The 26,568-nt window shown below is 39.1% G+C and overlaps 1 protein-coding gene and 1 non-coding gene across 5 annotated transcripts in view; one reads left to right on the forward strand and one right to left on the reverse strand.

The window, feature by feature from the left end:
* Window positions 1–25,104, reverse strand: part of LOC116743783 (monocarboxylate transporter 1-like) — a 37,986-nt gene extending 12,882 nt beyond the window's left edge. Inside the window, exons 1-2 of one of the 4 annotated variants that reach the window (XM_032612744.1) lie at window positions 24,924–25,050; window positions 15,948–16,010 (exon numbers count right to left, since the gene is read on the reverse strand). The gene's annotated coding sequence lies outside the window, so the exon portion shown is untranslated. Of the gene's footprint in view, window positions 1–4,512; window positions 4,553–15,947; window positions 16,011–24,923 lie in introns of all 4 variants that reach the window. The other 3 variants (XM_032612765.1, XM_032612774.1, XM_032612755.1) reach the window with 3 other exon arrangements.
* LOC116745113 lies at window positions 15,987–16,093 on the forward strand. Its single transcript, XR_004347267.1, has one exon. It is a non-coding gene; the product is annotated as a U6 spliceosomal RNA (small nuclear RNA).
* Window positions 25,105–26,568: the final 1,464 nt, after the last annotated feature.

Raw genomic sequence — 26,568 nt, forward strand, 5'->3', positions numbered from 1 at the left:
TTCCTTCTATTCCTACTTGTTGAGTATTTTTATCGTGAAGGATATTGGATTGTAGCAAATTGTTATGTGTCTATGAAGATGATCTTGTGGTTTGGGGCCTTTATTCTATTAATATGGTATGGTTTGACTGATTTTTATATGTTGAACCATTTATGAATTCCTTCACTCCTGAGGTAAGTCCAAATTTGTCATGATATATAACCCATTTTATGTTGTTGGACTCTGCTCATATTCTGTTGAGGATTTTTACGTCCATATTTACCAGGGGTAATGGTTTGCAGTTTTCTTCTCTTGTGATGTCTGTCTGGTTTTGGTAACAGGGAAATACTGGCTTCAAAGAACAAGCTGGGAAGTGTTCCTTCCTCTTGCTTTTTGGAAGAGCTTGTAAAAGAGTGGTGTTAGTTCTTTAAATATTTCATAGAATTCACCAGTGAAGCCATCTGGGCTTCAGGTTTTCTTTGTGGGTAGTTTTTTGATGATTATGTCAATCTTTTTACTTGCTATAGGTATATTCAGCTTGTCTATATCTTCTTGAGTCATTTGATAGTTTGTGCTTTTCTAGAAATGTGTTCATTTCATTTAGGTTATCTAATTTGTTGGTCTGCAATTGTTCATAGTATTCCTTAGTAATCCCTTTTTATTTCTATAAGGTTAGTAGTGATACATGAAGAGTTTAACCAACAGTACTATTAGAGGGAACAGGCCCCACAAAATTGACTTCACTTCTAACACCAATTGCAAATTTAGGCAGTGGGGGTCAGGGGGTGCGGAGGGGGATGGTTTCCAAAACAGTTTTGGCAATTCAACAGGACTCACAGAATTCACTGAAAGCTATTATATTCACGATTTATTACAGGGAAAGGACACAGGTTGAAATCAGCCACAGGAAGAGATGCACAGGGCAGAGTTTGGGAGAGGTTCAAGTGTAGAGCTTTTGATCATACTCTTTCCGTGGAGTCATGGATAGCATTACCTTCTCCCACTTACAATGTGTGAAAATATAGAGTACCACCAACCGGGGAAACTCACCTAAGCTTTTGGTGTCTAGAATTTAGTAGGGCTTGATCACATACTGCTCATGTGAGTGCTGACCTTTAGTCTCCAGCCCTTACTAGAGCCCTTACCAGGGGATAATACTTTAGTCTCCAGTTCTTTCAGAGATTGGAAATAAGACAATATAGCTAAAGGGCCCAGCAAACAAAGACACACCTATCAGGCAGAACTCTTCAGAGACCTAGAGATCATATTCCAGTAGCCAAGGACAAAGGCCAAACCTCTCTATTGGTAAGGTTAATTCTTCACTATACATAATGTATCCTCTTCCAGTTCTGATTTTAGTAATTTGAGTTCTCTATCTCTTTTCCTGGTTAGTCTAAAGTTTGTCAATTTTACTGATTTTTTCAAAGAACCAAACTTTTGGTTTCATTGATTTCTTTATTTTTTTGTACTTTCTAGTTCATTTATTTCTGTTCTAATCTTATTTCCTTCCCTCTATTAACTTTGCATTTAATTTACCCCTTTTTTCTTGTTTCTTATGGTAAAAGTTTCAGTTATTTATTTTTTTAGAGACTTCTTCCCAACAGGATGGAAATTAAATTAAATTAAATTTTATTTTAAGTTATTTACTTTTGGTTGTGCTGGGTCTTCGTTGCTGCGCGTGGGCCTTCTATAGTTGCATCAAGCAGGGGCTACTCTTCATTGTGGTGCATGGGCTTCTCATTGTGGTGGCTTCTCTTGTTGCAGAGCATGGGCTGTAGGCATGCAGGCTTCAGTAGTTGTGGCATGTGTGCTCAGTAGTTGTGGCACGCGGGCTCTAGAGAGCAGGCTCAGTAGTTGTAGCACACAGGCTTAGCTGCTCCGCAGCATGTGGGATCTTCCTGGACCAGGGATCAAACCTGTGTCCCTTGCATTGGCAGGTGGATTCTTAACCACTGTGCTGCCAGAGAAGTCCCAAAAGTTTCAGTTATTGATTTGAGATTTTTTTCTTTTTAAATATAGATGTATACAGCTATAAATTTCCTGCTAGTCACTGTTTTAGCTGTATTACAGAAATTTTGGTATTTTGTAATTTGTTTTCATTCATCTCAATGTGTTTTCTAATTTCCTTTATAATTTATTCTTTGAACCATTGGTTATTTAGGAATGTGTTGTTAATTTCCACATATTTGCTCGTTTGCCAAATTTTCTTTTGTTGTTCATTTCTGATTTTATTTCATTATGATCAGAGAACATACTCAGTCCTTTCAAATGTACTGAGACTTGTTTTATGGCCTAATGGTCTATCCTGGAAAATGTTCCATGTGTACTTGAGAAGAATGTGTATTCTTTTGTTGTTGGGTAAAATGTTCTACAGATGTTTGTTAGATTTATTTGGTTTATACTTGGTACATACTTGGTTGTTCAAGTCTTCTATTTCCTGGTTGATTTTCTGCCTAATTATTTTATTGAAGTTCTGTTGAAATCTTCAAGTATTGTTATTGAATTGTCTATTTCTCTATTTCCATCAGTTTTGGCTTCATCTATTTTGGGGCTCTGTGGTTAGGTGTATATATGTTTATAATTGTTATGTCTTCATAATGGATTGAACTTTTATCATTATAAAATGTCTTTGTGTCTAAAAACAATTTCATCTTAAAGTCTATTTTGCCTAGGTTTCTTTGGTTACTGTCTGCATGGCATATTATTTTTTCATCTGTATACTCTAAAGCAATTTGTGTCTTTGAATCTATAATGTGCCTCTTGTAGACAGCATAGGGTTGGATCCAATTTGCCAATCACTGCTTTTTGATTGAAGTGCTTAATCTATTTAGATTTAATTTAATTACTGATAAGGTAGGACTTAGGTCTGCTGTTTTACTATTTGTTTTCTCTGTCTTATGTCTTTTTTGTTATTCTATTCCTCCATCACTGCCTTCTTTTATGTTAAATAGATATTTTTGGTGTGCCCCTTTAATTACCTCGCTGTTTCTTTTACTATGTTTTTTGTTATTTTCTTAGTGGTTGTCCTATGGTTTACAATTAACATCTTAACTTAAAACAGTCTAGTATAGTTTAATACCAATTTAATTGCAATAGTATACAAAAACTTTGCTCCTGTACAGTTTCCTCCTTCACACTATTGTCTTACAAATTACATCTTTATACACTATAAGCCCATTAAAAATTGTATAATTATTGCTTTTAAATCGGGTAGAAGGGAAAAAAAGTGTTTACAAAGAAAAAAATACATTCATACTGTCTTATTGTATATTTACCTATGTAGTTACCTTTACTGGTGTTCTTTATTTTTTTCCATGTGGATTCAAGTTACTGTGTAGTGTCCTTTCAATTCAGCCTGAAGGACACTCTTTGGTATTTCTTGTAGGGAATGCCTGCTGGCAACAAATTCTCTCAGTTTTTATCTGGGAATGTCTTAATCTCCCTTTCATTTTGAAGGATAATTTTGCTGGATATAGAATTCTGGGTTGACAGTCTTTCTTTCAGCACTTTGGGTATTTTGTCCCATTGCTTTCCGGCTTCTATGGTCTCTAAAGAAAAATCGGCTGTTACTCTTATTGAGTACACTTGGTTTGTGATGAGTTGCTTCTCTCTTGCTGCTTTCAAGATTCTCTCTTTGTCTTTGTCTCTGAAGTTCTATTTATTTTTCATTCATTTTTCTTTTTTTCCCTTAGATTTGATAACCTCAATTGACCTATATTCAGGTTTACTGATTCTTCTGCCAGCTCAAGTCTGCTTTTCAGCCCCTCTTACAAATTTTTCATTCAGTTATTGTACTTTTCAGCTCCAGAATTTCTATTTGGCTCCTTTTTTTTTGTAATAACTATCTCTTATAAATATTTTCTATTTGGTGAGATATTGTTCTCATAATTTCTTTTAGTTCTTTAGACATAGTTTTAATTCTTTGAAAAAATTTATAATACCTAAATTAAAGCCTCTGTTTAGTAAGTCCAATGTCTAGGCTTCCTTGGGGATAGTTTCTATTAAATGACTTTTCTGTGTATAGATCATACTTTCCAGTTTCTTTGTGCGTCACGTTTTGTTGTTTTTGGTTTTTTTGTTGTTGAAAACTGGACATTTAAAATAAAATGATGTGGCTGCACCCCAATGTTCATTGCAGCACTATTTACAATAGCCAGGACACAGAAGCAACCTAAATGTCCATCAACAGAAGAATGGATAAAGAAGATGTGGTACATATATGCAATGGAATATTACTCAGCCATAAGAAGGAACGAAATTGGGTCATTTGTAGAGACGTGGATGGACCTAGAGACTGTCATACAGAGTAAGTCAGAAGAGAAAAACAAATATCATATATTAACACGTATATGTGGAATATAGAAAAATGGTATAGATGATCTTATTTGCAAAACAGAAATAGAGACACAGAAGTAGAGAACAAATGTATGGACACCAAGGGAGGAAGCAGGGGTGGGATGAATTGGGAGATTGGGATTGACATATGTACACTATTGAAACTATGTATAAAATAGGTAACTCATGAGAACCTACTGTATAGCTCAGGGAACTCTACTCAGTGCTCCGTGGTGACCTGAAAGGGAAGGAAATCCAAAAAGGAGCGGATATATGTATACGTATAGCTGATTCATTTTGCTGTACAGTAGAAACTAACACAACATTGTAAAGCAACTATACTCCAATAAAAATTAATTTAAAAATATAAAATAATACCATGTGGCAACTGTGGAAATCACATTCCCTCCCCAGGGTTAGTTGTTATTCCTATTGGGTGTTCATGTTGATACTACTCCTATTGCCTTTTGTTTGTTTAATGAATTTCCTAAATAAATTCTGTGAAGTTTGTATTTTTTGTCATATGTAGCTATTGAAATCTTGCTTGGTTAGCTTAGTGATCAGCCAATGATTAGACAAAAATTTCCTTAAAATGCCTTGAATCAGTATATCTCCCAGGCTTCACCAAAGGGTATTATGTGTATGTTTAGGCATGCTTTCAATTCTCCAGCAGGCAGCTTACGCTTCTGCCTTAGCTTTCAATTCCTGCTTGTATAGAGCTTCAAGTTCAGTCAGAGGGAGATTCAGGCCTTCTCAGGTATTTCCTGAGCATGGGCACAGTGTGCACATGTGCATGACCTTCTAGCATCCTGGGAATATGTCAGAGCTTTTCAAAGCCCTCTATGGACATCTCACTTCCCAGTTTTTGCTTTGAAGTGTTTGGTCAGCTTTTTGTTTGCCCCAATTGTTTTTCCAACTCAGGCAGCTGAGATTTTAAATAATTGCCCCTGATTGTTTTCAACAAATGTCCTGGGGAAAAAGCTGTTTGCACTGAGCAAGCTGTGAATCAGGTCAAAGAAAGACAAGCCCTGTGAGTGGGGGTTTCGAGGAAACTGTCAGACATGTTGAATAATGATAATTCTCTAAGAATGAGGTTTCTTGAAGATTCCAAACAATTCTGCCCCCACCAGTGGTTACTACACTGCTGATTTTCATGGCTACTATTATTGTAAGGTTTTTTGTTTCAATTCTACTAGAGTTGGGGAGATGAGAACTGGAATAGATCATGTTGAAACACCACAAATCAGACTTCCCTGGTGACACAGTGGTTAAGAATCCACCTGCCAATGCAGGGGACACAGGTTCAAGCCCTGGTCCAGGAAGATCCCACATGCTATGGGGCAACTAAGCCCATGCACCACAACTACTAAGCCTGTGCTCTATAGAGTCCTTGAGCCACAACTACTGAGCCCACATGCCTAGAGCCCATGCTCTGCAACAAAAAGTAGCCCCCACTCACCGCAACTAGAGAAAGCCCGTGTGCAGCAACAAAGACCCAATGCAGCCAAAAATAAAATATAAATTAATTAATTAAAAAAAAACACCACAAATCTTGCTGTTCTGAGATTCAGTTGTTTCTTGAATATATTCTCTTTGGATTATTGCAAGCCTCTGGTTAATTCTGAGTTTTGAAAAGTTGATTTTTTTTTTTGGCCAATGTTCTTATTGCTCTTATGAAAGAGCAGAATTTCAGAGGACCGTACCCTACCATTCCAGAAGTACCACTACAAATGATTTTTGTATACAGTAGTCCCCCTTTATCTGCAGTTTTGCTTTCTGCAGTTTCAGTTACCCATGGTCAACTGTGGTCTGAAAATATTAAGTGGAAAATTCCAGAAATAAACAATTGATAAGTTTTAAATTGCATGCTGTGCTGAGAAGCATGATAAATCTCACACCATCCCACTCCTGCCTGCCTGGGACGTGCATCATTCCTGTGCCAGCGTATCCACGTTGTATATGCTACCAGCTCATTAGTCACTTAGTAGTTGTCTCAGTTTTCAGATAGATTTTCATGGTATCGCAGTGCTTGTGCTGAAATAACCCTCATCTTACTTAATAAGTAAAATAATGTATATAGTGTTTCATCATCAAGAAAAGTATCTACTCCAGAGTTTGGCAGATACATTATCAGATTTAGAAAGTTTTATTCCTAGTTCATTAAGAATTTATTTTAAATCCATTGACCATTGAATTCAGGTTTTGTGTTTTGTTTTTTTTCCATAATACCTTCACAAGGCATTTCTTCTTTCATCTATATAAGTAGTGAGTAACATTTATAGATCTTTTAAATATTAAACTACCCTTGAATTCCTATGAATTCAAGGATGAATCCATCCTTGAAGAATATGCCCAACTTGGTCACAATATACATCTTTTTAATACATTTCTAAGTTAAATTTGTTAATATTTTGTTTGGATTTTTTGAAATGTGTCCATAAACGATTTGGAAATATAATTTTCCCTTCTCATATTGTCCAATATCAGTTTTTTATTATTAATTAATTAATTAATTTAATTTTTTTGGCTGTGTTGGGTCTTTGTTGCTGCATGCAGGCTTTCTTTAGATGCGGTGAGTGAGGGCTACTCTTCGCTGCAGTGCACGGGTTTCTCACACGGTGGCTTCTCTTGTTGCGGAGCATGTGCTCTAGGCGCACGGGCTTCAACAGCTGTGGCACACAGGCTCAGTAGTTGTGGCTCGAGAACTCTAGAGTGCAGGCTCAGTAGTTGTGGCACATGGACTTAGCTGCTACGCGGCATGTGGGATCTTCCCAGACTAGGGCTTGAACCCATGTCCCCTGCATAGGCAGGCAGATTCTTAACCACTGCGCCACCAGGGAAGTCCCTCAATATCAGTTTTACATTAGAGTCATAAAGTGAGTTAGGAGATGTTCTCTTTTTTCCTCCTCTCAGGGAGAGGTTATATAAGACTAGAATGATCTAGTCTTTGTAAGTTTGGTAGAATTTACTGGTAATACTATTTGGGCACTTTATTTTCTTTTTGGAAGATTTCATATCACCTCCTTCAATTTTCGTAACAATTATAAGTTTATTCATTCCTTCTATTGCATTTTGAGTCTGTCTTTTTAGGGTATTTTTCTATAGCTTTTTCCATTTTGTCAAAGTTTTCAAATTACTGGCATAGAATTTTTATATTTTAATCTCTTTATGAGTAGAGGTATATCCTCTTTATCGTTGATATTTGTGCCTTCTTTTTCCCCCTTTAATCTCAGGAATTTATCTATCTTATAAGTTTTCTTCAAAGAACATTTTCACAAGAACCTCTCTGTCCTGAACAGATTTTTCCTCCAATTGCAGGGCTTGGCCCTAAACTTGTGCTAGTATTTTTAGTTATATCACCCCCTAGATGTTCCTTAATTGTTGAATATATTGTTCAGTGTTTAATATATTGGACCCTTAAAGCTGTCCATTTATCTTTATTTCAAAAATCTGAACATATGGCCAGCATATACTTGATTGATGGTAAAATTTAAATGTTAATAGCATACCCATAAAAAAGAACATTCTCAGTTTTATCTATATTTTATTATACTTTCCCCTTATTTCATTGATTTGTTACTATTTTTTATCATCATTTGTATTCCTACATATTTGAAATTTATTCTATTCCTTTTCAAACATAAGATGGCTACTTAGCTGATTAATTTTTAGCCCTAATTTTTTTCTAATATGAGCATTTAAGACTACAAATTTCCCTCTATTTATCACCTTTACTGCATTCTATGTAGTTTTATATACAGTATTTTTACTATTGTTTGTTCCAAGTGTTTTAAAAATTTCCACTGTACCTTCTTCTTTGACCCAGAGTTATTCAGGGGTTTTTAACTCTCCAAAGGAAATCTTTTGTTTAACTTTAGTGACTTATACTTAACAACACTGTGGTAAGATGACAAGGTTGGTACAATTCAATTTTTTGATATTTTATAAGACTGGCATTTATGGGCTGGTATATTAATTTTTGAAAATATTTCATGTATGCTTGCAAAGAATATACATTTTCTAGTTGTTGGGTTGAATTATTTATTTGTTGAATCAAACTTTTGTTTTTTCAAATCTTCTAAATCTTTACTAGTTTTCTATTTTCTCCTTCATCTATCAATAATTGAAGAGAAGTATGTTGAAATCTCCTAATGATGATGTGTTTCTCAATTTTTCCATGTCGTTCTTTTGGTAATGCTTATGAACTTAGGTGGTTGATCTTAATCTCTGAGAAACTTGAAGGCCTAAACTGAGGGCACTTTCTTCCAGAAAAAAAAAAATGCATCTCCCAGAAGCTAGGAATGCTATGGACCTGGATGATTTTAGCCAGGATTCCTGGCTTAGTGTGGGAGCTAAGGTTAGTTTTCCTTTGCTGCTGATCCCAGGCTTACCTCCCAATTACTAGCCCAAGTATGCAAGGCACAGCACAAAGTAAATTCAATTCAAATATCTGAGTGACAACTTTAGTTTACTAAAAGCAATAAAAACTGAAATATGTTTCCTGCTCCCAAAGAATTTATAATTTAGTGGCAGATAATGGAAGCTATTACCATTATAGATACTATTTTTTAATTATCTATTTTGTGCTAGATACTTTCACCAGGCTTATATGACAAGCTTCTTGTGTCCTTGCCTGGACATTAATTTCTTCATTCATTGTTCAAATTGTTGAAAGTGCACTCTCAAGTGATTTCTTTTGTATCTTCTCTCTGGATTGTCTTCCTTTCTTGCAGGCCATTCACTCCTTTTCAGTTTGATTCAGTTACTCCATTTCTTCTGCCTATTTTATGTTAATCAGGTTGGCAAGTGACCAAAAACTTAACTCAATCTGACTTGACCAAAAAGAAAATGTTTTTGGCTCATGTAACCGAGAAATCTAAGGCAGTGTTTCTGGCTTTAGGCACAGCCTGATCCAAGGACCAAATGATCTGGTCAGGGATATTTCCCTATTTATGGTTCTACTTTCTTCTGTGTTGATTTCACTTTCAAGCAGGTCCTCAACTCATTGAGGCAAGAAGACTGCCAGTAACTCCAAGTCTACATACTTTCCATAAAATTCCAGCTTCGTTCCAGGCAACAGAATTCCTAGAATGTTCACTTTGGCAACATAATTAGCTTTAAGTAAATACTTGGTTTGGTCAGGTCTAATCACTGTGTGAGTCTTGACTGGCTGGATCTATTTCATATGCCTAATTCTGAAGCCTGGGGTCCAGTCACAGAACAGATAGAATGGAAAGCCAGAGTTTTTAAATGCTACAAAGGCCTATATAATTTATCCTAACTTCATCTCCTACCTTTGTCCCTCCTGGCTTATACCACTCCAGCTATACTGGCCTTCTTACTATCTTTAAGGATGTCAATCACACTTGCCCTTCAGCGTTTCTGAATTTACGGTTATCACTGCCTAGAATTTTGTTAACCCAGATATTACTTCAATGAAATTTTTGTTCAAATGTTCCCATATCAGGGAGCCTTTTCTGGACCATCCTAGATTAATCCTAGATCAACCTCCCACTTCCCACTCCTTACCTTACTTTGTTTTTCTCCATGGTACCTATCTAAAAGAATATATAAAATAACAGCAAATACTCATATAGTGCTTTCTATGCAGCAGGCATTAGATTAAGCACTTTACTTGATTAATTTCATGCTCTAACAACCCTATGAAGTAAGTACTATTACTATTCCCAATTTAGAGTTGAGCAAACTGAGAACGGAAAGGTTAAGTAACTTATTCAGGACATGGCAGAGCTGGGATTCAAACGTAATCAGAATGGCTCCCAAGTTTGTGCTTTTAACTACTAGACCACATTAACTCTTATTGTTGTCAGTCTCTCCACCCAAAAAATAAGCTGCATGAAAACAGGGACTTTTTATAGTGATATATCTCTAGCCCTTTGGCATGTAATAATAGATACTCAACAAATATTTGATGAACAAATAAAAGATGCCGATATAGCCAGAAGGGAAAATGGATCCTTAAATATGTACTGCACACAAGCTGCCCTAAATTAACACTGCAAACTGAGAGCTTATCAGTTCCAGTGCTTTCCTTATCATCTATGTGATGACTCAATCGCACAGTTCCAGCTAGCCAGTCCAGAATCTGGGGATCAACCTTCTCTCATTTGCCCTCATGTCCCATATCTAATCAATCTGAATAGCTCTGTATTTGTCCTCCTCTCCACCCTCACCGCCACTGTACCTCAGATCAGGTCACCAATCTCCCATGGGTTAATGCAATAGCCTCCTAACTGGTTTCCCTACTTTCCACCTTTTGGTCTCCCTTTTTCATTCTCCACACTGCAGTCCAAGTGATCTTCTGAAAGTAAAGCCTGGTCATTTTGCTCTTTTTCTTAAAATTCTTCTATGGCTCCAGATATATCACCCTCAGAATAATTTATCAAAGCATTCAAAACCTGTTCTAACCATTGTTTGCCTCTTCAACTTTATCTCTTCCTGATTTCCATCATACACTACGCCCCAGGCTTAACGGAGTACTTGAACTTCTTCAAAGTGCCATCCTCTCTCATCCTCTGCCTTTTGCACATTTCTGTTCCTTGTGCCTAGGTCTGGCTCTATCACTTGGCTAACTGCTATTTGTCTTTCAGGTCTCATTCCTCCTGAACTGCCAGGGGCAGTCTTGTCATCTCTGCTATGTGGACCCATAGGACCCCAGTCTTACTTTTATCATAACACCTACATTGTAGTATAATTTGTTTGCCCGGCTCTCCCATTAAACTGTGTATGCTCTTGTGAACAGACACCATATCTATTGTGTTCAATGATATACTTCCATTATCTAGAATAGGTTCTGGCAGATACCAGGCAAATATATTATTTGGAAAATTAAATGAAGCCCCATTTAATTGGTGAAGATGTTTCTAAAGTTGTTAAACAGTACAGCCCATATCCAAATTCAAGTGAGTCTGGTTCCAAAACACATGTACTTTAATGTACAGACCCTCTTTAAAAGAGGAAAGATAAAAATTCTTCTGGATCGCTGGGTTGATAAAATTATTTTATTTGTAATGTTACTTACATATGTACATATTAGATATAGTAATACTAAACAAAAGCACTACAAACATTAATTTATAATTATATAATTGTAATTTATAATTAATTATAAATTAATGCTGTGATCAGATTAGTGCTGTCATAGTGAATGTGCTTTTCCTATTATATACTTTTTCTCTATTTAAACTAATATTGAATTTGTTTTTACACAGTTTAGAGTATGCCATAAAATCATCTGGTCTACATTTGTATAAACCTATCATTTAAATATTAAGTATTCATCCATATTCTTCACTAGCCTGCATCATTAAATCCATACTATTTGGTACCTGTATTAATTTTAATCAAATACAAATGCAAAGTACTTTCCTTTTAAAACAATGGTCATCCACAATATCCAGAAAATACTTTATCTATTTTAGAATGTCATTTAAAAACAAATACAAGATATAAAAAATTCTCCTACAGAACTAGTTATCCCTAATAATATATGCACATGAACACAAATATCTAAGACATATTTTGTAATCTCATTTAAACAAATACATACACACACACACACACACACACACACACACACACACACACCCCAAGGCAATGCCACCACAAAAAGCAGGAGCCTGGGCAAACTTTTCAGACTCCTCCTTTTCCTCCAGAAGGATCTGAGACTTCTTCAACAATGTTCCTTAAGAGACTCTGGCCTTGTTCCAAACTTCCCCAGGGTCTCCTGGTCAGATAAACAGGACTGGGATATGACCAGGGCCAGCAAGTTCCACTAGGATAGTTCTGTTTACAGGAGCTCAGACACAATCAGATTGTTTCAAGTCCTTTAAAGTGATTTGGCATAAATAGCCCAGATATCTCCTCCTAACATTTACAACTTTCTAAGTAGCTGCTCAAGCCCAGAAATTGATAGAATCAAATCAGAACATAAAAGCACCATTATTCTGTGGCCTGGTAGCAATTACAGATTCATCTCCTTCAGAGATTTCCATTTATTTTGACTATTCATCAGAATGGGTACGATTATACCATGAGATTATTAGAAATACAATTTTCCACCCATTCCCATTCACCGACGGAGACAAACAAGGATAAGTGAAAGTCCTCAAGTGAGTATAGGACATATAGTACATTTCACCTGCAGAAGAGATATGATTGATGTAAGAGCCATTTCAAAGTTTCCCCAATGCCACTGGGCCCTCATCTCCCAAAGCATGATTCATCCTTGGTAAAGGTCTCTGTTGGTCCTGGTTGGTTCTGACGCAGGAATTTGGTCCCTAGCGTAGTTTCTGTTTTTGCTCTGGAAAATACTGTCACATCCCATAGTGTCCTTTGCCTGGGGTCTTTTAGATAGAGCTACCAAATTAATTCTCTTCCACAACTACAGGCTTTTTATAAGAATCACATTTGGTGTAAGAAAGAAAAAAAAATCAAGCAAAATTCTTTGCTGATATAATGTCCTGAATTATACCATTATACCCTCTTAATCTCTTAGATTTACTTTGAAAGGAACTAAGTGTGTGTACAAGTGACTCCCAAGCCTGTGGTCTTCAACCATTTTGCCCCAAAATGAAATCTGGAAACTGTACTTCCTTACACATTGACTATTAAACTGTAGAAGTTTGATAGTTGCAAATATGTGATTTCTGGCATATTGTATATTGTGTTATATGTACATTAAATATATCGTTGTCAAAACCTTGGCACTTCGGCTTATTCAGTTTATGGAAAATGGCCACTATATAACTGGCCAGTCCTCACTATCAGAAAAGGTGTGACCTCACTTGAATTTGAAAGGGAATAGAATATGCCACCCCAAAATATGCCATTTGGCATATTGTTTATTTTGAATTAAAGTAACTTAAGAAACAGCCGGTACAAGATGGACACTCTGACCTCCTTTGTCCCCGATAGCAGGAAATAAATCTCCCATTCGAAAGTTACTCTCCCAGTATCAGGAGAATAGCAGGCATCCTTATTATCAGAGATAGTGAGTTTAGGGCCGAGAAGGCTATATAAACAAACCTTGTTACTTCTTCACTAATATGCCACCCAAGCCCAAATGCTTTGTCTTGTCAATTCTTCACAAATGTATTGTTTCCTTGTATAAAAGGTATAAAAGCTGCCTGCTTAGGTTACTTCTTTGAGTGTCATATTTTTTTTCAATAAATTTATTTATCTTTTTTAGTTTTGACTGCATTGGGTCTTCCTTGCTGCACACAGGCTTTCTCTAGTTGCTCCAAGTGGGAGCTACTCTTCGTTGCGGTGGCTTCTCTTGTTGCGGAGCACAGGCTCTAGGCACGCAGGCTTCATTAGTTGTGGCACGTGGGCTCAGTAGCTGTGGCTCGCAGGCTCTAGAGCACAGGCTCAGTAGTTGTGGTGCACGGGCTTAGCTGCTCCACGGCATGTGGGATCTTCCTGGACCAGGGGTCGAACCCATGTCCCCTGCATTGGGAGGCAGATTCTTAACCACTGCGCCACCAGGGAAGTCTCAAGTGTTATATTTTTATGGGCTTGCATATGTATGAAATTAAATGTTTTTCTGCTGTTAATCTGCCTTATGTCAATTTAATTACTATTTAATTATTAGACTAACCACAGAGCTTAGAAGGTAAGAAGGGAAAAGTTTTTCTTCCCTACAAATTCAAAGCAGTGAGTTGAAAAACATTCCTGTTACAACCTATTCCTGTCTCCTTCAAAATTCTCTCTCTGGAGCTATGCATTCTGGGTTTTTCCCTTTGTTTGGATTGTTCCCCAAAGATTTTTATAGCATGGAACAGCACACCAGAGTAAGAACAGGGATGAGTGAGGTAGTCTTTCTTTTGTAAAGAAGGAGAAGGGAATACATAAACAAGGACTTACTGTATAGCATAGGGAACTATATTCAGTATCTTGTAATAAGCTATAATGGAAAAGAATCTGAAAAAGTATATATATATATATATATATATACACACACACACACACACATACACAGAGTATATGAATCACTTTGCTATAGACCTGAAACACAATATTGAAAATCAACTATACTTCAATAAGAAATTTTTTTAAAATGATGGAGAAGGGGATTTGTATGAAATGAGTCACTTAAAGAAGTCCTGAGGCATCCAGTCTCATCTTAGGAGAGCTCATTCTAAATTCAGGGTACATATGAAACTGAGGATCTGCAAAATAATTCCATACCACCATTTGAAAATGAAGATTACCTGTCCCAGAGCATTTCACCTACGTATGCTGAAGGTAGGATAATAAAAATATCTCCAAGATTTATGAAATTTCCATTTGAGTTAATAAAAGCTGCAACATCTCAGTTCAAAGGAAACAATCTGGGTTCTGAGGTTAAATAGAAATGCTCCATGGCATGAATTTCACAAATTTTTTTCTGAATTAAGAGTAAAAAAAAATTAAAGGTTAATTAATCTCAGAATATTTACACTTAAATTTACATACATACTCTGTGATAGAAGAGCTGTTTGATGCAGTAAGGTTCAGTTGGAACAGCTAATATAATACTTATTGAATGTGATTAAACTTTGAGCTTAGTTGCCGGTTATGGTTTCTCACAATTTCTTTTATTTATTTATTTGTTTGTTTATTTATATATTTTTGGACATGCCTCTTGGCTTATGGGATCTCAGTTCCCCAACCAGGGATTGAACCCGGGCCACAGCAGTGAAAGCACCGAGTCCTAACCACTAGACCACCAGGGAACTCCCACAATTTGCTTTTTATGGTCACAATTTTTGGTCACCAAGAACTGTTTCATCAGTTTTAATAATAACACTGTCTTATATTAAAAACTTTATTCCACAGTGTCAAAATTAAATTTAAAACTGCAAGTGTCTTCAGGAAGAAAAAGATTCAGAGAGAAGAAGAAAGGAAATAAAATACGAGCATTCAAAAGAAAAATTATGGATAAAAAAATTCAAAACCCAGAGGTGGACTCAACACAATTCTGCCAAATTACCAAATTCCTGTCTTTGTTATTTGAAATTTTTTATTTTGGCATGATTTCTAAATACCAATTTTCTTCACATTTTAGAAAGGACATAAAAATCTGAGGTAATAGTGAAGAAAGGGAAGTTAGAGACTGTGTCCTTTGAAGTCCTTTACACTATACAGGAGAGTTTTGCTCAGCAGAATTCCAGATTATAATCTAGACTATAATCTATAAACATTGTTTTCTGCAATCCAAAGTAGACTCTCCAAAACCTAAATACACTATTTTTATTTATTAATATATGATTTTGTCCCAGGGTTTGAAGCACAAATGTACTGACTACTTTAAAATAATAAATAAACAGGTATGGAGTTAGGGTTATGGTCATCTACATTACTCCTTTTGAATAGAAATGCTAGTATACCACTGCTGGTATCTACTTCACACCTAGTTCTTTGAGACCAAGTTGGGAAAATAAGTAGTCACAAGGAGGAAGACAGCAGAGAAAGTTGTTCTTCCTTTTCTTGAAAAAAAAAAAAAAAGTATGACTTGAACTGCTCACTGAAATATTTAACACTATAATCAGCTTCATAATTTTTAATAGTTTTATAGTTGGTTTTATGTAAAAGTATCTCTAGGTTTTTATGAATAAAGACTAGAATTTTACCTCTATGCTTTACTCATCATTCTTAAAGTTTTCATCCCAATGCTTGCTTCAGCAGCATATATACTAAAATTGGAATGATACAGAGAAGATTAGCACGGCCCCGGCGCAAGGATGACACACAAATTCATGAAGCGTTCCATATTTTTGTGGGATAGGAGGGTGGGAGGGAGAAGCAAGAGGGAGGCGATATGCGGGTATACGTATACGTATAGCTGATTCATTCACTTTGTTATAAAGCAGAAACTAACACACCATTGTAAAGTAATTATACTCCAATAAAGATGTTAAAAAAACTTTTTTTCATCCCAAATTCAAGACAATTACATTTGTCTCCTTTTAGTTCTTTCCTGTATACATAATTGTGTAATGTCCATCAAGAGTCTGAACATCATTATTACTACTACATCTGAGCCCACTACTTCAAAGAAGTAACAAAGTTGTTTTTGTAAAGTACCTGATAATCCACAAAAGACTAATAAATTAAGTATTGTTTGTCTAACATAAGCATTACTTACACTAAGCACAGATAAATAGTTATTTGCAAAGTTGTTTTTGTTTTGCGGTACGCGGGCCTCTCACTGTTGTGGCCTCTCCCGTTGCGGAGCACAGGCTCCGGATGCGCAGGCCTAGCGGCCATGGCTCACGGGCCTATCTGCTCCGCGGCATGTGGGATCTTCCTGAGCCAGGGCACGAACCCGTGTCCCCTGCATCGGCAGGTGTACTCTCAACCACTGTGCCACCAGGGAAGCCCTGCAAAGTTGTTTTAAAGGGCATTTCTGGACACTAAAAAAGTATCAAAAATGAAATTTTGTTATCTCAAAATACGATTATAGGTTAAACTTAAGTCTTTAAATGCTGACGATGTAAGTCCTAGAATATACTGTCAGTAAAACAAAAATCACTTTATAATACACTTAAAATAATTTCAACAATCTATTTCACTTTCCTAAAAAATACAGTAAATTGTTAATCTGCTCCCCTTAAGGGGCTGTTTTCTATATGAAAAATGACAAACATCAGCAAGGTGCAATCACAACAGAGTGAGGTAAAATTGTGCATTTCTAATTTGCATCCTAAATCTGAATCATCACCCTCTAGAGGGGTTACTGGCAATTGGCATGACAAAGGCCTACACCTTAGAGGGAATTACTGAAGACAAGGTTTGGGGCTAATTTAAATAATGTAACTGATATTACTGGATCTACAAGAAGAGAGAATTCCATGGGTCACAGTAATTAGCCAAAAAGTTGCTCAAGACACACTGTTCCATTTAACTATGCATATGGGAACTTCAAAGACAGCTACTACCTTAGAAACTTACAATAGAGGAGAGAAAGTAAGCAAAAATAATACAAGTGTAAAGATTCACATAATACAAAAATTACAGTGGAGAGCTTCCCTGGTGGCGCAGTGGTTGAGAGTCTGCCTGCCGATGCAGGGGACACGGGTTCGTGCCCCGATCCGGGAAGATCCCACATGCCGCGGAGTGGCTAGGCCCGTGAGCCATGGCCGCTGAGCCTGCGCATCTGGAGCCTGTGCTCCGCAACGGGAGAGGCCACAATAGTGAGAGGCCCGCGTACCGCAAAACAAAAAACATACAGTGGAGGGACTTCCCTGGTGGTCCAGTGGGTAAGACTCCATGCTCCCAATGCAGGGGCCCTGGGTTTGATCCCTGGCTAGGGAACTAGATCCCACATCCATGCGGAAAGTAAGAAGCCTGCAAGCCACAACTAAGAGTCCACATGCTGCAACTAAAAGATCCCATGTGCCACAAGTAAGACCTGGCACAGCCTAAATAAATAAATGTTTTTAAAAAATACAATGGAGACAAGGGATAGGTAGGATTTGAGGAGAAAATTGAATTTCTATGGACAAAGTCACAGAGAATCAAGAATGGGGTAGAACTCAGGATGAGTCAAAGGAAGAGGGAAAAAAGTTTAAAAGAGTTTAAAGATTAGAAGGTTACAGGTGGCCCTGTGCCCAACTTTTCATAGGCTGGGAAGCAAAGCTTGAGAAACTTGATGTTGTCTTGGGCGGAGTGCGTATAGCAACAGATCAAAGAAAAAGAGGAAGAAAACGTGCTCTCAGCTGCCGGGGGATCTCGCTGAGTTGCTTTTGTCTTGTGGGCTTCTGTTGGGATTGGTGTTTCCTCCCGGGAGACAGCTGCGTGTGCTTTGAGGAGGCTCACTCCCTGCCAGATGGGTGATGGAAGTCTAAACATGAGGAAGGATCTTGGTGCTCTGGTCGGTGTCAGGCCTGAACCTCTGAGGTGGGAGAGCCAAGTTCAGGACATTGGACCACCAGAGACCTCCCGGCCCCACATAATATCAACGGGCGAGAGCTCTCAGAGATCTCCGTCTCAACACTAAGACCCAGCTCCACTCAACAACCAGCAACCTCCAGTGCTGGACACCCCATGACAAACAAATAGCAAGACAGGAACACAACCCTACCCATTAGCAGAGAGGCGGCCTAAAATCATAATAAGGTCACAGACACCCCAAAACACACCACCAGACGCAGCCCTGCCCAACTGAAAGAAAAGATTCTGCCTCATCCACCAGAACACAGGCACCAGTCCCCTCCACCAGGAAGCCTACACAACCCACTGAACCAACCTTACCCACTGGGAGCAGACACCAAAAACAACAGGGAACTGTGAACCTGCAGCCTGCAAAAAGAAGACCCCAAACACAGTAAGTTAAGCAAAATGAGAAGACAGAAAAACACACAGCAGATGAAGGAGCAAGGTAAAACCCACCAGACCAAACAAATGAAGAGGAAATACACAGTCTATCTGAAAAAGAATTCAGTTATGATAGTAGAGACCCAAAATTTTGGAAACAGATGGAGAAAATACAAGAAACGTTTAACAAGAACCTAGAAGAACTAAAGAGCAAACAAACAATGAAAAATAACACAATAAATGAAATTTAAAATTCCTAGAAGGAATCAATAGCAGAATAACTGAGGCAGAAGAACAGATAAGTGGCCTGCAAGATAAAATAGTAGAAATAATTACTGCAGAGCAGAAAAAAGAAAAAAGAATGAAAAGAATTGAGGACAGTCTCAGAGACCTCTGGGACAACATTAAATGCACCAACATTTGAATTATAGGGGTCCCAGAAGAAGAGAAAAAGAAAGGGACTGAGAAAATATTTGAAGAGGTTATAGTTGAAAACTTCCCTAATATGGGAAAGGAAATAATCAAGTCCAGGAAGCACAGAGAGTCCCATACAGGATAAAACCAAGGAGAAATATGCTAAGACACATATTAATCAAACTCTCAAAAACTAAATACAAAGAAAAAATATTAAAAGCAGCAAGGGAAAAGCAACAAATAACATACAAGGGAATCCCCATAATGTTAACAGCTGATCTTTCAGCAGAAACTCTGCAAGCCAGAAGGGAGTGGCAGGACATATTTAAAGTGCTGAAAGGGTAAAACCTACAACCAAGATTACTCTACCCAGCAAGGGTCTCATTAAGAGTCGATGGAGAAATTAAAACCTTTACAGACAAGCAAAAACTAAGAGAATTCAGCACCACCAAACCAGATTTACAACGAATGCTAAAGGTACTTCTCTAAGTGAGAAACACAAGAGAAGGAAAAGACCTGCAATAACAAACCCAAAACAATTAAGAAAATGGTAATAGGAACATATATATATCGATAACTACCTTGAATGTAAATGGATTAAATGCTCCAACCAAAAGACATAGATTGGCTGAATGGATACAAAAACAGGATCCATATATATGCTGTCCACAAGAGACCCACTTCAGACCTAGGGACACATACAGACTGAAAGTGAGGGGATGGAAAAAGATATTTCATGCAAATGGAAATCAAAAGAAAGCTGGAGTAGCAATTCTTATATCAGACAAAACAGACTTTAAAATAAAGACTATTACAAGAGACAAAGAAGGACACTACATAATGATCAAGGGATCAATCCAAGAAGAAAATACAACAATTGTAAATATTTATGCACCCAACATAGGAGCACCTCAATACATAAAGCAAATGCTAACAGCCATAAAAGGGGAAATTGACAGTAACACAGTAATAGTAGGGGACTTTAACACCCCACTTTCACCAATGGACAGATCATCCAAAATGAAAATAAATAAGAAAACACAAGCTTTAAATGACACATTAAACAATATGGACTTAATTGATATTTATAGGACATTTCATCCAAAAACAACAGAACTCAAGTGCTCATGGAACATTCTCCAAGATAGATCATATCTTGGGTCACAAATCAAGCCTTGGTAAACTTAAGAAAACTGAAATCGTATCAAGTATCTTTTCCGACTACTACTACCAGCTATAAGACTAGATATCAATTACAGGAATAAAAACTGTAAGAAATACAAACACAAGGAGGCTAAACAATACACTACTAAATAACCAAGAGATCACTGAAGAAATCAAAGAGGCAATCAAAAAATACCTAGAGGGCTTCCCTGGTGGCTCAGTGTTTGAGAATCCGCCTGCCGATGCAGGGGACACGGGTTCGAGCCCTGTTCTGGGAGGATCCCACATGCCGCGGAGCGGCTGGGCCCGTGAGCCACAACTGCTGAGCCTGCGCGTCTGGAGCCCGTGCTCCGCAACAAGAGAGGCCGTGACGGTGAGAGGCCCGCACACCGCGATGAAGAGTGGCCCCCGCTCGCCGCAACTAGAGAAAGCCCTCGCACAGAAACCAAGACCCAACAAGCCAAAAATAAATAAATATTTAAAAAAAAAAAAAAATACCTAGAAACAAATGACAATGAAAACACGATGACCCAAAACCTATGGGATGCAGCAAAAGCAGTTCTAAGAGGGAAGTTTATAGCAATACAGTCCTACCTCAAAAAACCAGAAAAATCTTAAATAAACAACCTAAACTTATACCTAAAGCAATTAGAGAAAGAAGAACAAAAAAAATCCAAAGTTAGCAGAAGGAAAGAAATCATAAAGATCAGATCAGAAATAAATGAAAAAGAAATGAAGGAAACGACAGCAAAGATCAGTAAAGCTAAAAGTTGGTTCTTTGAAAAGATAAACAAAATTGATAAACCATTAGCCAGACTCATCAAGAAAAAAAGGGAGAAGACTGAAATCAACAGAAGTAGAAATGAAAAAGGAGAAGTAACAACTGACACTGCAGAAATACAAGGGATGATGAGAGATTACTGCAAGCAACTAAATGCCTATAAAATGGACAACCTGGAGGAAATGGACAAATTCTTAGAAAAGCACAACCTTCCAAGACTGAACCAGGAAGAAATATAAACAGACCAATCACAAGCACTAAAACTGAAACTGTGATTAAAAATCTTTCAACAAACAAAGCCCAGGACCAGGTGGCTTCACAGGCAAATTCTATCAAACACTTAGAGAAGAGCTAACACCTATCCTTCTCAAACTCTTCCAAAATATAGCAGAGGGAGGAACACTCCCAAACTCATTCTACAAGGCCACCATCACCCTGACACCAAAACCAGACAAGGATGTCACAAAAAAGAAAACTATAGGGCCAATATCACTGATGAACATAGATGCAAAACTCTTCAACAAAATACTAGCAAACAGGGATTCCCTGGTGGCGCAGTGGTTGGGAGTCCGCCTGCCGATGCAGGGGACGCGGGTTTGTGCCCCGGTCTGGGAGGATTCTGCATGCCACGGAGCGGCTGGGTCCGTGGGCCATGGCCGCTGGACCTGCATGTCCAGAGCCTGTGCTCTGTGACAGGAGGGGCCACAGTGGTGAGAGACCCGTGTACCGCAAAAAAAAAAAAAAAATACTAGCAAACAGAATCCAGCAGCACATTAAAAGGATCATACATCATGATGAAGTGGGTTTTGCCCCAGGAATGCAAGGATTCTTCAATATATGTAAATCAATCAATGTGATATACCATATTAACAAATTGAAGGAGAAAAACCATATAAGCATCTCAATAGATGCAGAAAAAGCTTTTGACAAAATTCAACACCGACTTATGATAAAAAAAAACCTCCAGAAAGTAGGCATAAAGGGAACTTGCCTCAACATAATAAAGGCCATATATGACAAACACACAGCCAACATCATTCTCAATGGTGAAAAACTGAAACCATTTCCACTAAGATCAGGAACAAGACAAGGTTGCCCACTCTCATCAATATTATTCAACATAGTTTTGGAAGTTTTAGCCACAGCAATCAGAGATGAAAAAAAAAAATAGGAATCCAAATCAGAAAAGAAGAAGTATAACTGTCACCATTTGCAGATGATAGGATACTGTACACAGAGAATCCTAAAGATGCTACCAGAAAAACAGTAGAGCTAATCAGTGAATTTGGTAAAGTAGCAGGATACAAAATTAATGCACAGAAATCTCTTGCATTCTTATACACTAATGATGAAAAATCTGAAAGAGAAATTAAGGAAACACTCCCATTTACCACTGCAACAAAAAGAATAAAATACCTAGGGATAAACCTACCTAAGGAGACAAAAGACCTGTAGGCAGAAGACTATAAGACAGTGATCAATTAAAGACGATACAAACAGATGGAGAGATATACTATGTTCTTGGATTGGAAGAATCAACATTGTGAAAATGACTATATTACCCAAAGCAATCTACAGATTCAGTGCAATCCCTATCAAACTACCAATAGCATTTTTCACAGAACTAGGACAAAAAATTTCACAATTTGTGTGGAAACACAAAAGACAAAATAGCCAAAGCAATCTTGAGAAAGAAAAACAGAGCTGAAGGAATCAGGTTCCCTGACTTCAGACTATACTACAAAGCTACAGTAATCAAGACAGTATGGTACTGGCACAAAAACAGAAATATAGACCAATGGAACAGGATAGAAAGCCCAGAGATAAACCCACACACATATGGTCACCTTATCTTTGATAAAGGAGGCAAGGATATACAATGGAGAAAAGACAGCCTCTTCAATAAGTGGTGCTGGGAAAACTGGACAGCTACATATAAAAGAATGAAATTAGAATACTCTCTAACACCATACACAAAAATAAACTCAAAATGGATTAAAGACCTAAATGGAAGGCCAGACACTATGAAACTCTTAGAGGAAAACATAGGCAGAACACTCTATGACATAAATCACAGCAAGATCCTTTTTGACCCACCTCCTAGAGAAATGGAAATAAAAACAAAAATAAACAAATGGGACCTAATGAAACTTCAAAGCTTTTGCACAACAAAGGAAACCATAAACAAGACGAAAGGACAACCCTCAGAATGGGAGAAAATATTTGCAAACGAATCAATGGACAAAGGAATAATCTCCAAAATTTACAAGCAGCTCATGCAGCTCAATATCAAAAAAAACAAACAACCCAATCCAAAAATAAGCAGAAGACCCAAATACACATTTCTCCAAAGAAGATATACAGATGGCCAACAAACACATGAAAGGATGCTCAACATCACTAATTATTAGAGAAATGCAAATCAAAACTACAATGAGGTATCACCTCACACAGGTCAGAATGGCCATCATCAAAAAAATCTACAAACAATAAATGCTGGAGAGGGTGTGGAGAAAAGGGAACCCTCTTGCACTGTTGGTAGGAATGTAAATTGATACAGCCACTCTGGAAAACACCTTAAAGAACTAAAAGTAGAATGACCATATGACCCAGCAATCCCAATACTGGGCATATACCCTGAGAAAACCATAATTCAAAAAGGCTCATGTAGGGCTTCCCTGGTGGCGCAGTGGTTGAGAGTCCGCCTGCCAATGCAGGGGACACGGGTTCGTGCCCCGGTTCGGGAAGATCCCACATGCCGCAGAGCGGCTGGGCCCGTGAGCCGTGGCCACTGAGCCTGTGCGTCCGGAGCCTGTGCTCTGCAACGGGAGAGGCCCCAACAGTGAGAGGCCCGCGTACCGCAAAAAAAAAAAAAAAAAAAAGACTCATGTACCACAATGTTCACTGCAGCACTATTTACAATAGCCAGGACATGGAAGCAACCTAAGTGTCCACTGACAGATGACTGGATAAAGAAGATGTGACACATATATACAATGGAATATTACCCAGCCATAAAAGAAACAAAATTGAGTTATTTGTAGTGAGGTGGATGGACCTAGAGTCTATCATACAGAGTGAAGTAAGTCAGAAAGAGAAAAACAAATACCATATGCTAACATATATATACCGAATCTAAAAAAAAAAAAAATTCTTAAGAACCTAGGGGCAGAACAGGAATAAAGACGCAGATGCAGAGAATGGACTTGAAAACACCGGGAGGAGGAAGGGTAAGCTGGGACGATGCAAGAGTGGCATGGACATATATACACTACCAAATGTAAAATAGATAGCTAGTGGGAAGCAGCCGCATGGCACAGGGAGATCAGCTTGGTGCTTTGTGCCCACCTAGAGGGGTGGGATAGGGAGGGTGGGAGGGAGATGCAAGAGGGAGGGGATATGGGGATATATGTATATGTATAGCTGATTCACTTTGTTATTCAGCAGAAACTGACACAACAATGTAAAGCAATTATACTCCAATAAAGATGTTTAAAAAAAAGGTTACAGGTGGCATGCCACAACGCCAAAACAACCTCCCACCCCATATCACCCCCCCCCCCACCCCTCGCTCAGGCACAACCTGGCCAAGAGATCCTGGAGGGAAGAGGTTAATCAACGCTATCAGATTTTATAGCCTCAGGTCATTACTCTTCCAGATGGAAAGCATCCCCAGTGGGGATGAAGAGATTTCCCCCAGGCCACCACGATCTCACTCATCTCCCCGCGCTGGTGCCCGGAACACTTGGCCGGGACACCTGTCCTCGCCTCCTTCACCAACCGCTCCGTGCTCCGCGGCGCTGCAGCCACGAAGCCCTCGAGGGCCACCCCCAGTCCCCAGGAAACCAAGCTCTCCGTTCCCCGAGGCTCCCTCCTACCCCGCCCAAGCAGCCAGGGCTCCCAGCGCGCCACCCGCCATTACCCAGCTAACCTTTGTGCGCGGGTCGCGGCGCCGCGTGAGCGTGATGTGACGGGGCGGCTCGGGACGTAGCTCCTCTCCGCGCCTAGCGACCCCCACGCCCCGGGAGTTCGCCAGACACTGTGGGGAGGGGTGGGCGCCGCCGCCTTATACCACGCCGCGGGGGCCGGAGCATGCACGCAGGGGGCGGAGTTGGCCCTACGGACCCCGCCCCCTCCGCCCGCCCTCGCAGCGCTGACTTCGGTGTGGTTCCCTCGGCCGCCGTCGTCGGCTCCCAGTCCCGCTGGGTGTTCCCCCGCAACGTCGCGGCCACCACCACGCGTGCGGGACGCCAATGTCGGCCTCACCCTCAGTCTCTGGCGGAGAAAAGGGGAAACCGCTAAGGACGATGGGGCGTGCCACCCGGGGCCTGACTCAGGTGTGGGGGGAGGTGGGCGCGCGGAAGAGCGGGAAAGTGACTGGAAGTGGGAGACTGGGCGGGGTTTGAGTGGACGCGGGCACACCTCCGACCGGGAAGAGGCCGAGGGCTAGAGGTTAAGAGCGTGGGCTATGGGCTCGCTGCTTGAGTTCTGTGACCTCGGGGAAGTCACTGAAACCCTCAGGACCTGTTTCCTGCTCCCTAAAATGGCAACAGTAGTAGAAGCGACCTCATTTAGGAGATTTCCATGGTCTTTGAGGTACACAGAAGTCGGGAAAGAAGAGCGGGTAAGAGGTTGGAAAGATTGGTCCAAGAGGGGGAGGGTGTGTGTGCGTGTGTGTGTGCGTGTGCGTGTGTGTGTGCGTGTGCGTGTGCGTGTGTGTGTGTGTGTGAGTGTGTGAAAGATGGAGAAATGAAGATTGCAGATAGGCCAAATTTTTGTGGACACTGAATGGTTGGGACAGGATGTAATTATGGCTGGCAGTTTTGGGGCGATTGATTATATACTAAACACTTCACCTGAATCCTCATGAGCCTGTGGAGCAGGTACTCTTGACAGTTTACAAATAAAGGACCTGAGGTTCAGAGGGGTTGGGTAACTTTACAGAGGCCACTGACCTAGTAGTGGCCAACATTTGAAGTCAGACTTCAGAGCCTGGTTTTTGTCATAAGAGCCATGGTTCTTGAGCAAGTCCAGATACCAAAGTGTATCTGTTAAAGTGATTAAATAATCTTGATTTGAGAAATACCAAAAAAGTATGTCAAGGCCCTTGCCTTCAAAGAATTTACAAGTTCTTTGGGGGCAACTGAGATACAAATCAGCCCACATTTCTTGAGCATTTGCCATGCCAGGACCTGTCCTACCACTCCACCTTTTGTCTCACACACACACTTAATTCCCACAACACTTAAGAGTAGGCCTTATAGTTTCTGTTTTGCAAATGAATAACCTGAGGTTGAGGAGGAGTGGGGTTTGTGGGGTCAGGCCTTGCGCCCTCCTCTCAACCACTCTGCTTGTTTCACAGCAAAGTTTTCAGTAGCAGTTCAATATGTTAGTAGAAGACATTGCAGAATCTATGTTCAAGTACTGCTTGTGAGCAGTAATTGTTTTTTACCTTTGTAAATGCAGAGAAGAAAGGCACTTAAGGTCACTGGAGTGGCCAGGACTTAGATCAGCAGTGCTTCAGGATTGTTAGTGGCAGCAGCATTCAGAGTAGGTGGTAGATAGTTGAGTTAGGG

Source organism: Phocoena sinus, chromosome 1 (assembly GCF_008692025.1).
Source record: "Phocoena sinus isolate mPhoSin1 chromosome 1, mPhoSin1.pri, whole genome shotgun sequence".
NCBI classification, from domain to species: Eukaryota; Metazoa; Chordata; class Mammalia; order Artiodactyla; family Phocoenidae; genus Phocoena; species Phocoena sinus.